This window comes from Elaeis guineensis, chromosome 12, assembly GCF_000442705.2.
Source record: "Elaeis guineensis isolate ETL-2024a chromosome 12, EG11, whole genome shotgun sequence".
Classification (NCBI taxonomy): Eukaryota; Viridiplantae; Streptophyta; class Magnoliopsida; order Arecales; family Arecaceae; genus Elaeis; species Elaeis guineensis.
In genome coordinates, this window is record NC_026004.2 from 19,688,804 (window position 1) to 19,700,519 (window position 11,716).

Genomic DNA, 11,716 nt, shown 5'->3' on the forward strand with positions numbered 1-11,716 from the left:
TCTCTCCTTGATCACCATGATATGCAATGTGTTATGCTGATGAAAGATATTTCGATATTTTATCTTAATATATAAGAGCTGTTTATTTTCAAGATAGGATGATGTAATGGCTAGTTATGATAGTAAAAAAATTTTACAATGTAAAAGATACACTATAGAGATCTCGACTATTTATTGATACTTCGACAGTTTTTTTTTTGAGATCAAACAAATTGAAAGCAAAATGGACTACTTGGTTGTGTGCTCCTCTAAAAAAAGAATTATTAAAAAAAAAACTAACTCAGATGAGGTAGTTGGACATGAGATAGGTGCCAGATGTCAGGTGTTCCAGAAAAACAAAAATCCAACATAGGAATCATCTAAAAATCAGACACGAAAACACATCTGTATCTTCCATGTCTACGCATATGTTTATTGATATGCATATAATGAATAATTATGTTTAAGTTTATAAAAATGATTGCTGATTATTATATAGACTTGATAATCAATTTTCAAATTAGTATTATGTCACGCCCCGAACCCAACCCCCGGATCGGATACGTGATGGCCGCACACTCCTTAGAACAAGCCCTAAAGAATATGCAAGGCCAAAATAAATCATTACAACCTTAACATCCAAAACAATTAATTTCAGTAATAATTCATAAAACCTTGCATAATTACAATTTAAATTTCTTCAATTCTCTGATCAGATATCAACGGTACTCTATCTATGCATCCGCTCACTCACAAATCCATACCATAGCCAACCATGGACATCTTGTAACTCTGAGAAGAAAAAGAAAGATGAAGAGGTGTGAGCTCTACAGTCCAGTAAGAATTTTCATATCATACTGATATATAATATAATCTAAAAATAAAGATAAACAATAAAATATAAAATCTCATGTTCAATGTACAGAATAACGCAAACATCCATAAATTTTCTGTCTTGTTAAAATAGATGCATCATCATACGTTAACAGGTGAAACACTTTTATTCAACAATTATTTCATGTCTTATCTTTCATTTCTCTTTTCATAATCACATGATTTTTAACATTTTTTTTTTGGCTCTGGACTATCCAAGTCTATATCTCAGTCATCATCCGGATCGAATCCACTTAAAAAGCCTTTTAAGACTGTCCCAGGATGAGCTCCTGACCAACTGTCCCACGTACGAAAGCCCGTGAGAGGCTGTCCCAAGCATAAGCTCCTGGCGGGCTGTCCCAGGCATGAGCTCCTGGCCGGCTGATCCACCTGTAAGCCAGTGAGAGCTGTCCCAGGCATAAGCTCCTGGCCGGCTGTTCCACATGACAAGACTAGTCCATACCATATATCTCTTTCTTTTCATTTAATCATTATGTGTTGATTTCATCAAATCAATTCTGTCTTGCATTATGATCAATTCAAATATATTATATCCATATAATTATGCCATCAATCTCTGATACATATATATTGACATAACATACTCATGCTCAAAATCAAATAACAGTATCTCAGATATAATAAATTCATCGATCTCAAATCCGACGATGTAAAACCAATAATGTAAGACCAATAGTAAAATAGCATATTTATAATGGTGATCATGTACAGGGATTCTTATCTTTACCGGGGACTGATCCATGCACAGAAATCAATTTTCTTCTTTGATTTATGAATTTTTCTAACCAAAATATACCACTCGATATCATATGTAGACAATCATTTCTTCATGACCCTGATCAATATAAAAATCACATATATGGAGAAAATTATCTGATAATCGATCCTAATAACACAAATCTAGGATCTCTCTCAGGATTAACCAAATTTAAGATTTATCTAAGTATCTGGATCCTCCACTGATCCATAAGACTTCTAGAGAGAGAAAATTCATGAAGAGAGAAAAAATTCTAGAGAGAGAAAATGGAGAGAGAATCTTCGTATCTTTTTGATGAGGCAATCATGATCGAGATCATCAGAGATCATATCAGGATGACTCAATATGGATCAAGTGTTACAAATTTCGAATAGGATCGGACTGGGATCATATCTATCGCACGAATTTCGAAGCAATCTCAGATCATCATATTTTTATTTCAAATTTATCCTAAGGTCTGTGATACAATCAGAGAGAGAGTAGAAAGATTTTAGAGAGATAAAATCCATAAAAAGAGAGAAAGATCTAGAGAGAGAAAATAGAGAGAGAATCTAGAGAGAGAAAATATAGAGAGAAGGCAGAGAAAGGAGAGAGGAAAGAGAGAGAACTCTCATTATTTTTTTTTTCTTTTTCTCTTTGTCTTTTTCTTTTCTTTTTCTTTTTCTTTTCTTTTCCTTCTTCTTTTCTTTTTCTTTTCCTTCTTCTTCTTCTTCTTTTCTTCTGTCCCGTGGGTTCCTTTGGGCCAAAACAGGGGACCGGTGGGTTTTCCTCCTTTGCCCGGCCGTTCAGGCCACGACCGTCACGACGGAGGCCGGCGGCAAAGGGGGGCCACTCTTCCGGGTTCGAAGAGGCAAGGCCGGCGGTCGGTTGTGATCGCCAGCGTCGAAAATCCAAGGGAAGAAGAGACCAAAACAGGGGTCTCTTCTCCAACCAAAAATTGACGACACCCGTCGCCAGCAGTCGCGCACAAAGGCATGGGAAGAAGGGGAAAGAAGAGAGGAAGTGGAGGAATAACTTACTTCGGCCTCCGGTGACCTCGTCGGTGAGCAATCACGACGAGAACAAAATGATTATCCGTGGCTCCGATCGAAAAATCAGGGAGAAAGAGAGGGGAAGAGGACCGATGATCGGCTTCTAAGGAAGGAGAGGGTCTTTTTAAAGAGAGCCCTAGGACTCCTGGGGGTCCTAGGACTCCCGATTGCCGGGGTTTAATCAGAGAAGAAGACTCCTACCGGGAGTCTTCTTCCCGGTTCCCCTGCTTTCTCTTTTTTTTTTTTTTTGAACTGTGGGCTGATTCTGGGCCCAATTTGGGCCGGGGTGTTATATTCTCCCCCCCTTTAAATAATTTCATCCTCGAAATTATGTTATGTCGTTCGAGATACATATTTCAAAGTATACATTCTTCATGTCATTCTCAAACTTACAATAATATCTTATATATTATTTATTTCTCATGATCTTGTTATAACAAAAATTATTTGAAATTTCAAATTCATCTCCTCTTATTGATTTCTCAACTTTTTGAAGAACTGTAACATTTTGGACTTGTATTAATATACCACCGTTATTTGTCTAATATATTTTACTCGAAATTCATAATTATCTCAGACTACCCATGATAGAAAAATAAATAAAGGTCAAACATCGGGCACTCTTCACAATCATTGATTTCTTTCTTCTCTTGACCTTCTAACAAATTTTATATGTAGACTCTCATCTTAGGAAAAATCTCAATCTTCTATATCAGTTCAAGTAACAATATTAAATAAAAAAAAAATGTGAGATCTATGTCAGGACATTCTAAGTTTGAACTAATATCAAGTTGTTAATAAACTTGAGATATCTAGAATTTCTTGGTATTATCTACAATGAAGCAACCTACTGACAAAAATTATCCAGCTATGATCAGATTAGATCAAAATTTATAGTATCCTTTCATTATCAATAAAATCTTTCCTTATTTACAACTAATGTATTCCATCATAATATCTTTTGATTTAAAAGATTAATATTTCTAATCAATTTAATCCACCACGCTTTTGCTGTGCACTCTGATCTTAATTTATCAAATTATATAAGTCTATCAAAGATAAAATATCCTTATATGTTAGATCAATCCAGGATAGATCCAACCTTCAAATTTTATATAAGACTTAGGGCAAAATTTTAAGTTTCTCTATCTTTACTACCTTTGGGTATAGCATATAAAAATTAAATCTTGATCCACTTCCTATGTTTGAAATCATTGCATAAGTTTCATCACTCTTCAAGAATCCAACATGTCTAGAATCAATTAGAGTTAACCTTAGATTTACCTTACAATTATTTAGATGATTTCTAAATCAATCTTTTTTTTTTAAAGAATTAATTCTAACTTGACAAACTAGAAGAACTCAAGCCAACATCCTTAAGTAGAATCACTTGATTATTTCTTATAGAGATCTCTTTATCACAACCCTTAATATTAATCAATAAATCCATACAAAATCTTATCCCTTGTATAAGTCATTCAAAATTTAACACTAGCAAGATAACTTAGTTCAATTTAAAAAAAATCCAAACTTTGACTTGAATAATTAATACACTTCACCATCTTCAACAATCACAAGAAAAATTAAAAAAAATCTAATCCAAAGATAGTAATACAAATTATGAAAGATTTCATCATAATCTGTATATCATACTCTGATAAAATAAATTTTTTTCTTTAAATTAACAACAATAAAATACTTTTGATCCACTTAGAAAAGTAAACTTTTGCCTTGAAATTCAATGCAACTTGAAAGATCAAAGAATCATATTCAGAATATGATATTTTGAGTAACTAAAGATTTCACCAAGATGTGTATCTCATATTCTAATAATAAAATTCAAGTATATTTTTCATCTAAGATTGATTTTCATATATGATCCTCTTATAGGTTCAGTGTTCAAAAATATTTTTCTCTCATATGATGTAATTTCTTCTTAGACCATATCTTAATTAACTTTCTTTGATAAGTTCAAAATTCATAATACTCAGACAATTATCATCGAAATAAAAAAATATCATGATCTTCAATCATATAAGTTTTACATTTCAAAATCATCTAGTATACTCAACATAACTTATCAATACCTCCCACTTTATTTCAAGGTCAACTCTTTTCATACTTAGGTCAACCTTACTAATTGAAATCTAAGATATAACTCGTCAATTCTATTATAGATATCATATGCCACTTATACATAAATTTCATCTTAATATCTATTGATTCGAAATCTAAATATTGAATCTTCTCTTTTATATCTATCATGTTCCTCATGATCATAATCTAAGTTTAAATATCACTAAAGTCATAATTTCAAATAATTATAATCTTAAGCTTAAATACCACTTAAATCATATTTTCTAATGATCATAACCTAAATTGTAATATCATTCTATTATATCCTTAATGATTATAACCTTAAACTCTAATATTATCTATTATACTTTATTGATTATAATCTCAAAGTTTTGATATCACTTATATGACAATCCCTAATGACCTTAAACTTGGGCTCTAGTACTGTTCTGTCATATCCTAATCACTTGTATCATTGTCTCCAAATAAACGTAACCTAAGCTCTAAGCTCAAATGCCACTCTGTCACATCCTACTGATCTTACATAAAGTTTTAATATCTCTTTATAATTTATGGTGATCTTAAACCTAAGCTCTGATACCATTCTGTCATGCCCCAAACCCAACATCCGGATCGGATACGTGATGACCGCACACTCCTTAGAGCAAGTCCTAAAGAATATGCAAGGCCAAAATAAATCATTACAACCTTAACATCTATAACAATTAATTTCAGTAATAATTCATAAAACCTTGCATTATTACAATTTAAATTTCTTCAATTCTCTGATCAGATATCAACGGTACTCTATCTATGCATCCGCTCACTCACAAATCCATATCATAGCCAACCATGGACATCTTGTAACTCTGAGAAGAAAAAGAAAGATGAAGAGGTGTGAGCTCTACAGCCCAGTAAGAATTTCCATATCACACTGATATATAATATAATCTAAAAATAAAGATAAACAATAAAATATAAAATCTCATGTTCAATATTCAGAATAATGCAAACATCCATAAATTTTCTGTCTTGTTAAAATAGATGCATCATCAGACATTAACAGGTGAAACACTTTTATTCAACAATTATTTCATGTCTTATCTTTCATTTCTCTTTTCATATCACATGATTTTTAATATTTTTTTTTTGGCTCTAGACTATCCAAGTCTATACCTCAGTCATCATCCAGATCGAATCCACTTAAAAAGCCTTTCAAGACTGTCCCAGGATGAGCTCCTGGCCGGCTGTCCCACGTACGAAAGTCCGTGAGAGGCTGTCCCAGGCATAAGCTCCTGGCGGGCTATCTCAGGCATGAGCTCCTGGCTGGCTGATCCACCTGTAAGCCAGTGAGGGCTGTCACAGGCATAAGCTCCTGACGGGCTTTTCCAGGCATAAGCTCCTGGCCGGCTGTTCCACATGACAAGGCTAATCCATACCATATATCTCTTTCTTTTCATTTAATCATTATGTATTGATTTCATCAAATCAATTCTGTCTTGCATTATAATCAATTCAGATATGTCATATCCATATAATCATGTCATCAATCTCTGATACATATATATTGACATAACATACTCATGCTCAAAATCAAATAACAGTATCTTAGATATAATAAATTCATCGATCTCAAATCTGACGATGCAAAATCAATAATGTAAGACAAACAGTAAAATAGCATATTTATAATGGTGATCATGTACATGGATTCTTACCTTTATCGGTGACTGATCCAAGCACAGAAATTAATTTTTTTCTTTGATTTATGAATTTTTCTAACCAAAATATTTCACTCGATATCATATGCAGAAAATCATCTCTTCATGATCCTGATCAATATAAAAATCATATATATGGAGAAAATTATCTGATAATCGATCCTAATAACACAAATCTAGGATCTCTCTCAGGATTAACCAAATTTAAGATTTATCTAAGTATCTGGATCCTCCACTGATCCATAAGACTTCTAGAGAGAGAAAATTCATGAAGAGAGAGAAAATTTTAGAGAGAGAAAGTGGAGAGAGAATCTTCGTATCTTTTCGATGAGGCAATCATGATCGAGATCATATCAGGGTGACTCAATATGGATCAAGTGTTACAAATTTTGAATAGGATCGGACTGGGATCAGATCTATCGCACGAATTTCGGAGCAATCTCAGATCATCATATTTTTATTTCAAATTTATCTTAGGGTCTGTGATACAATCAGAGAGAGAGAGTAGAAAGATTCTAGAAAGATAAAATCCATAAAAAAAGAGAAAGATCTAGAGAGAGAAAATAGAGAGAGAATCTAGAGAGAGAAAATATAGAGAGAAGGTAGAGAGAGGAGAGAGGAAAGAGAGAGAACTCTCATTATTTTTTTTTCTTTTTCTCTTTCTTTTTTTCTTTTCTTTTTCTTTTTCTTTTCTTTTCCTTCTTCTTCTTTTCTTTTTCTTTTTCTTTTCCTTCTTCTTCTTCTTTTCTTCTTTCCCTTGGGTTCCTTTGGGCCAAAACAGGGGACCGGTGGGTTTCCCTCCTTTGCCCGGCCATTCAAGCCACGACCGTCACGGCGGAGGCCGGCGGCAGAGGGGGGCCATTCTCCCAGGTTCGAAGAGGCAAGGCCAGCGGTCGGTTGTGATCGCCGGCGCCGGAAAATCCAAGGGAAGAAGAGACCAAAACAGGAGTCTCTTCTCCGACCAAAAATCGACGACACCCATCACCAGCAGTCGCGCACAAAGGCATGAGAAGAAGGGGAAAGAAGAGAGGAAGTGGAGGAATAACTTACTTCGGCCTCCGGTGACCTCGTCGGTGAGCAATCACGGTGAGAACAAAATGATTATCCGCGGCTCCGATCGAAAAATCAGGGAGAAAGAGAGGGGAAGAGGATCGATGATCGGCTTCTAAGGAAGGGGAGGGTCTTTTTATAGAGAGCCCTAGGACTCCTGGGGGTCCTAGGACTCCCGATTGCCGGGGTTTAATCAGAGAAGAAGACTCCTACCGGGAGTCTTCTTCCCGGTTCCCCTGCTTTCTCTTTTTTTTTTTTTTGAACTGTGGGCTGATTCTGGCCCCAATTTGGGCCGGGGTGTTACATTCTCCCCCCTTCAAATAATTTCATCCTCAAAATTAAGTTATGTCGTTCGAGATACATATTTCAAAGTATACATTCTTCATGTCATTCTCAAACTTACGATAATATCTTATATATTATTTATTTCTCATGATCTTGTTATAACAAAAATTATTTAAAATTTTAAATTCATCTCCTCTTATTGATTTCTCAACTTTTTGAAGAACTGTAACATTTTGGACTTGTATTAATATACCACCATTATTTATCTAATATATTTTACTTGAAATTCATAATTATCTTAAACTATCCATGATAGAAAAATAAATAAAGGTCAAACATCGAGCACTCTTCACAATCATCGATTTCTTTTTTCTCTTGACCTTCTAACAAATTTTATATGTAGACTCTCATCTTAGGAAAAATCTCAATCTTCTATATCAGTTTAAGTAACAATATTAAATAAAAAAAAATATGAGATCTATGTCAAGATATTCTAAGTTTGAACTAATATCAAGTTATTAATAAACTTGAGATATCTAGAATTTCTTGATATTATCTACAATGAAGCAACCTACTGACAAAAATTATCCAGCTATGATCAGATTAGATCAAAATTTATAGTATCCTTTCATTATCAATAAAATCTTTCCTTATTTACAACTAATGTATTCCATCATAATATCTTTTGATTTAAAAGATTAATATTTTTAATCAATTTAATCCACCACGCTTTTGCGGTGCACTCTGATGTTAATTTATCAAATTATATAAGTCTATCAAATATAAAATATCCTTATATGTTAGATCAATCCAGGATAGATCCAATCTTCAAATTTCATATAAGACTTAGGGCAAAATTTTAAGTTTCTTTATCTTTACTATCTTTGGGTATAGCATATAAAAATTAAATCTTGATCCACCTCCTATGTTTGAAATCATTGCATAAGTTTCATCACTCTTCAAGAATCCAACATGTCTAGAATCAATTGGAGTTAACCTTAGATTTACCTTACAATCATTTAGATGATTTCTAAATCAATCTTTTTTTTTTTAAAGAATTAATTCTAACTTGACAAACTAGGAGAACTCCAGCCAACATCCTTAAGTAGAATCACTTGATTATTTCTTATAGAGCTCTCTTTATCACAACCCTTAATATTAATCAATAAATTTATACAAAATCTTGTCCCTTGTATAAGTCATTCAAAATTTAATACTAGCAAGATGTCTTAGTTGAATTTAAAAAAAATTCAAACTTTGACTTGAATAATTAATACACTTCACCATCTTCAACAATCACAAGAAAAATTAAAAAAAATCTAATCCAAAGATAGTAATACGAATTATGAAAGATTTCATCATAACCTGTATATCATACTCTGATAAAATATTTTTTTTTTTTAATTTAACAACAATAAAATACTTTTGATCCACTTAGAAAAGTAAACTTTTACCTTGAAATTCAATGCAACTTGAAAGATCAAAGAATCATATTCAGAATATGATATTTTGAGTAACCAAAAATTTCACCAAGATGTGTATCTCATATTCTCATAATAAAATTCAAGTATATTTTTCATCTAAGATTGAGTTTCATATATGATACTCTTATAGGTTCAGTGTTCAAAAATATTTTTCTCTCATATGATATAATTTCTTCTTAGACCATATCCTAATTAACTTTCTTTGATAAGTCCAAAATTCATAATGCTCAGACAATTATCATCGAAATAAAAAAAATATCATGATCTTCAATCATATAAGTTTTACATTTCAAAATCATCTATTATACTCAACATAACTTTTCAATACCTCCCACTTTATTCCAAGGTCAACTCTTTTCATACTTAGGTCAACCTTACTAATTGAAATCTAAGATATAACTCGTCAATTCTATTATAGATATCATATGCCACTTATACATAAATTTCATCTTAATATCTATTGATTCGAAATCTAAATATTGAATCTTCTCTTTTATATCTATCATATTCCTCATGATCATAATCTAAGTTTAAATATCACTAAAGTCATAATTTTAAATAATTATAATCTTAAGCTTAAATACCACTTAAATCATATTCTCTAATGATCATAACCTAAATTATAATATCATTCTATTATATCCTTAATGATTATAACCTTAAATTCTGATATTATCTATTATACTCTATTGATTATAATCTCAAAGTTTTGATATCACTTATATGATAATCCCTAATGATCTTAAACTTGGGCTCTAGTACTGTTCTGTCATATCCTAATCACTTGTATTATTGTCTCCAAATAAACGTAACCTAAGCTCTAAGCTCAAATACCACTCTGTCACATCCTACTGTTCTTGTATAAAGTTTTAATATCTCTTTATAATTTCTGATGATCTTAAACCTAAGCTCTGATACCATTCTGTCACGCCCCGAACCCAACATCCGGATCGGATACGTGATGGCCGCACACTCCTTAGAGCAAGCCCTAAACAATATGCAAGGCCAAAATAAATCATTACAACCTTAACATCCATAACAATTAATTTCAGTAATAATTCATAAAACCTTACATAATTACAATTTAAATTTCTTCAATTCTCTGATCATATATCAACGGTACTCTATCTATGCATCCGCTCACTCACAAATCCATACCATAGCCAACCATGGACATCTTATAACTCTGAGAAGAAAAAGAAAGATGAAGAGGTGTGAGCTCTACAGTCCAGTAAGAATTTCCATATCACACTGATATATAATATAATCTAAAAATAAAGATAAACAATAAAATATAAAATCTCATGTTCAATGTCCAGAATAATGCAAACATCCATAAATTTTTTGTCTTGTTAAAATAGATGCATCATCATACGTTAACAGGTGAAACACTTTTATTCAACAATTATTTCATGCCTTATCTTTCATTTCTCTTTTCATAATCACATGATTTTTAACATTTTCTTTTTGGCTCTGGACTATCCAAGTCTATACCTCAGTCATCACCGGATTGAATTCACTTAAAAAGTCTTTCAAGACTGTCCCAGGATGAGCTCCTGGCCGGCTGTCCCACGTACGAAAGTCCGTGAGAGGCTGTCCCAGGCATAAGCTCCTGGCGGGCTATCCCAGGCATGAGCTCCTGGCCGGCTGATCCACCTGTAAGCCAGTGAGGGCTGTCCCACGCATAAGCTCCTGGCGGGCTGTCCCAAGCATAAGCTCCTGGCCGGCTGTTCCACATGACAAGACTAGTCCATACCATATATCTCTTTCTTTTTATTTAATCATTATGTGTTGATTTCATCAAATCAATTCTGTCTTGCATTATGATCAATTCAGATATGTCATATCCATATAATCATGCCATCAATTTCTGATACATATATATTGACATAACATACTCATGCTCAAAATCAAATAACAGTATCTCAGATATAATAAATTCATCGATCTCAAATCCGACGATGCAAAACCAATAATGCAAGACCAACAGTAAAATAGCATATTTATAATGGTGATCATGTACAGAGATTCTTACCTTTATCGATGACTGATCCAAGCACAGAAATCAATTTTCTTCTTTGATTTATGAATTTCTCTAACCAAAATATTCCACTCAATTTCATATGCAGACAATCATCTCTTCATGACCCTGATCAATATAAAAATCACATATATGGAGAAAATTATCTGATAATCGATCCTAATAACACAAATCTAGGATCTCTCTCAAGATTAACCAAATTTAAGATTTATCTAAGTATCTGGATCCTCCACTGATCCATAAGACTTTTAGAGAGAGAAAATTCATGAAGAGAGAGAAAATTCTAGAGAGAGAATGTAGAGAGAGAAAGTGGAGAGAGAATTTTCGTATCTTTTCGATGAGGCAATCATGATCGAGATCATTAGAGATCATATCAGGGTGACTCAATATGGATCAAG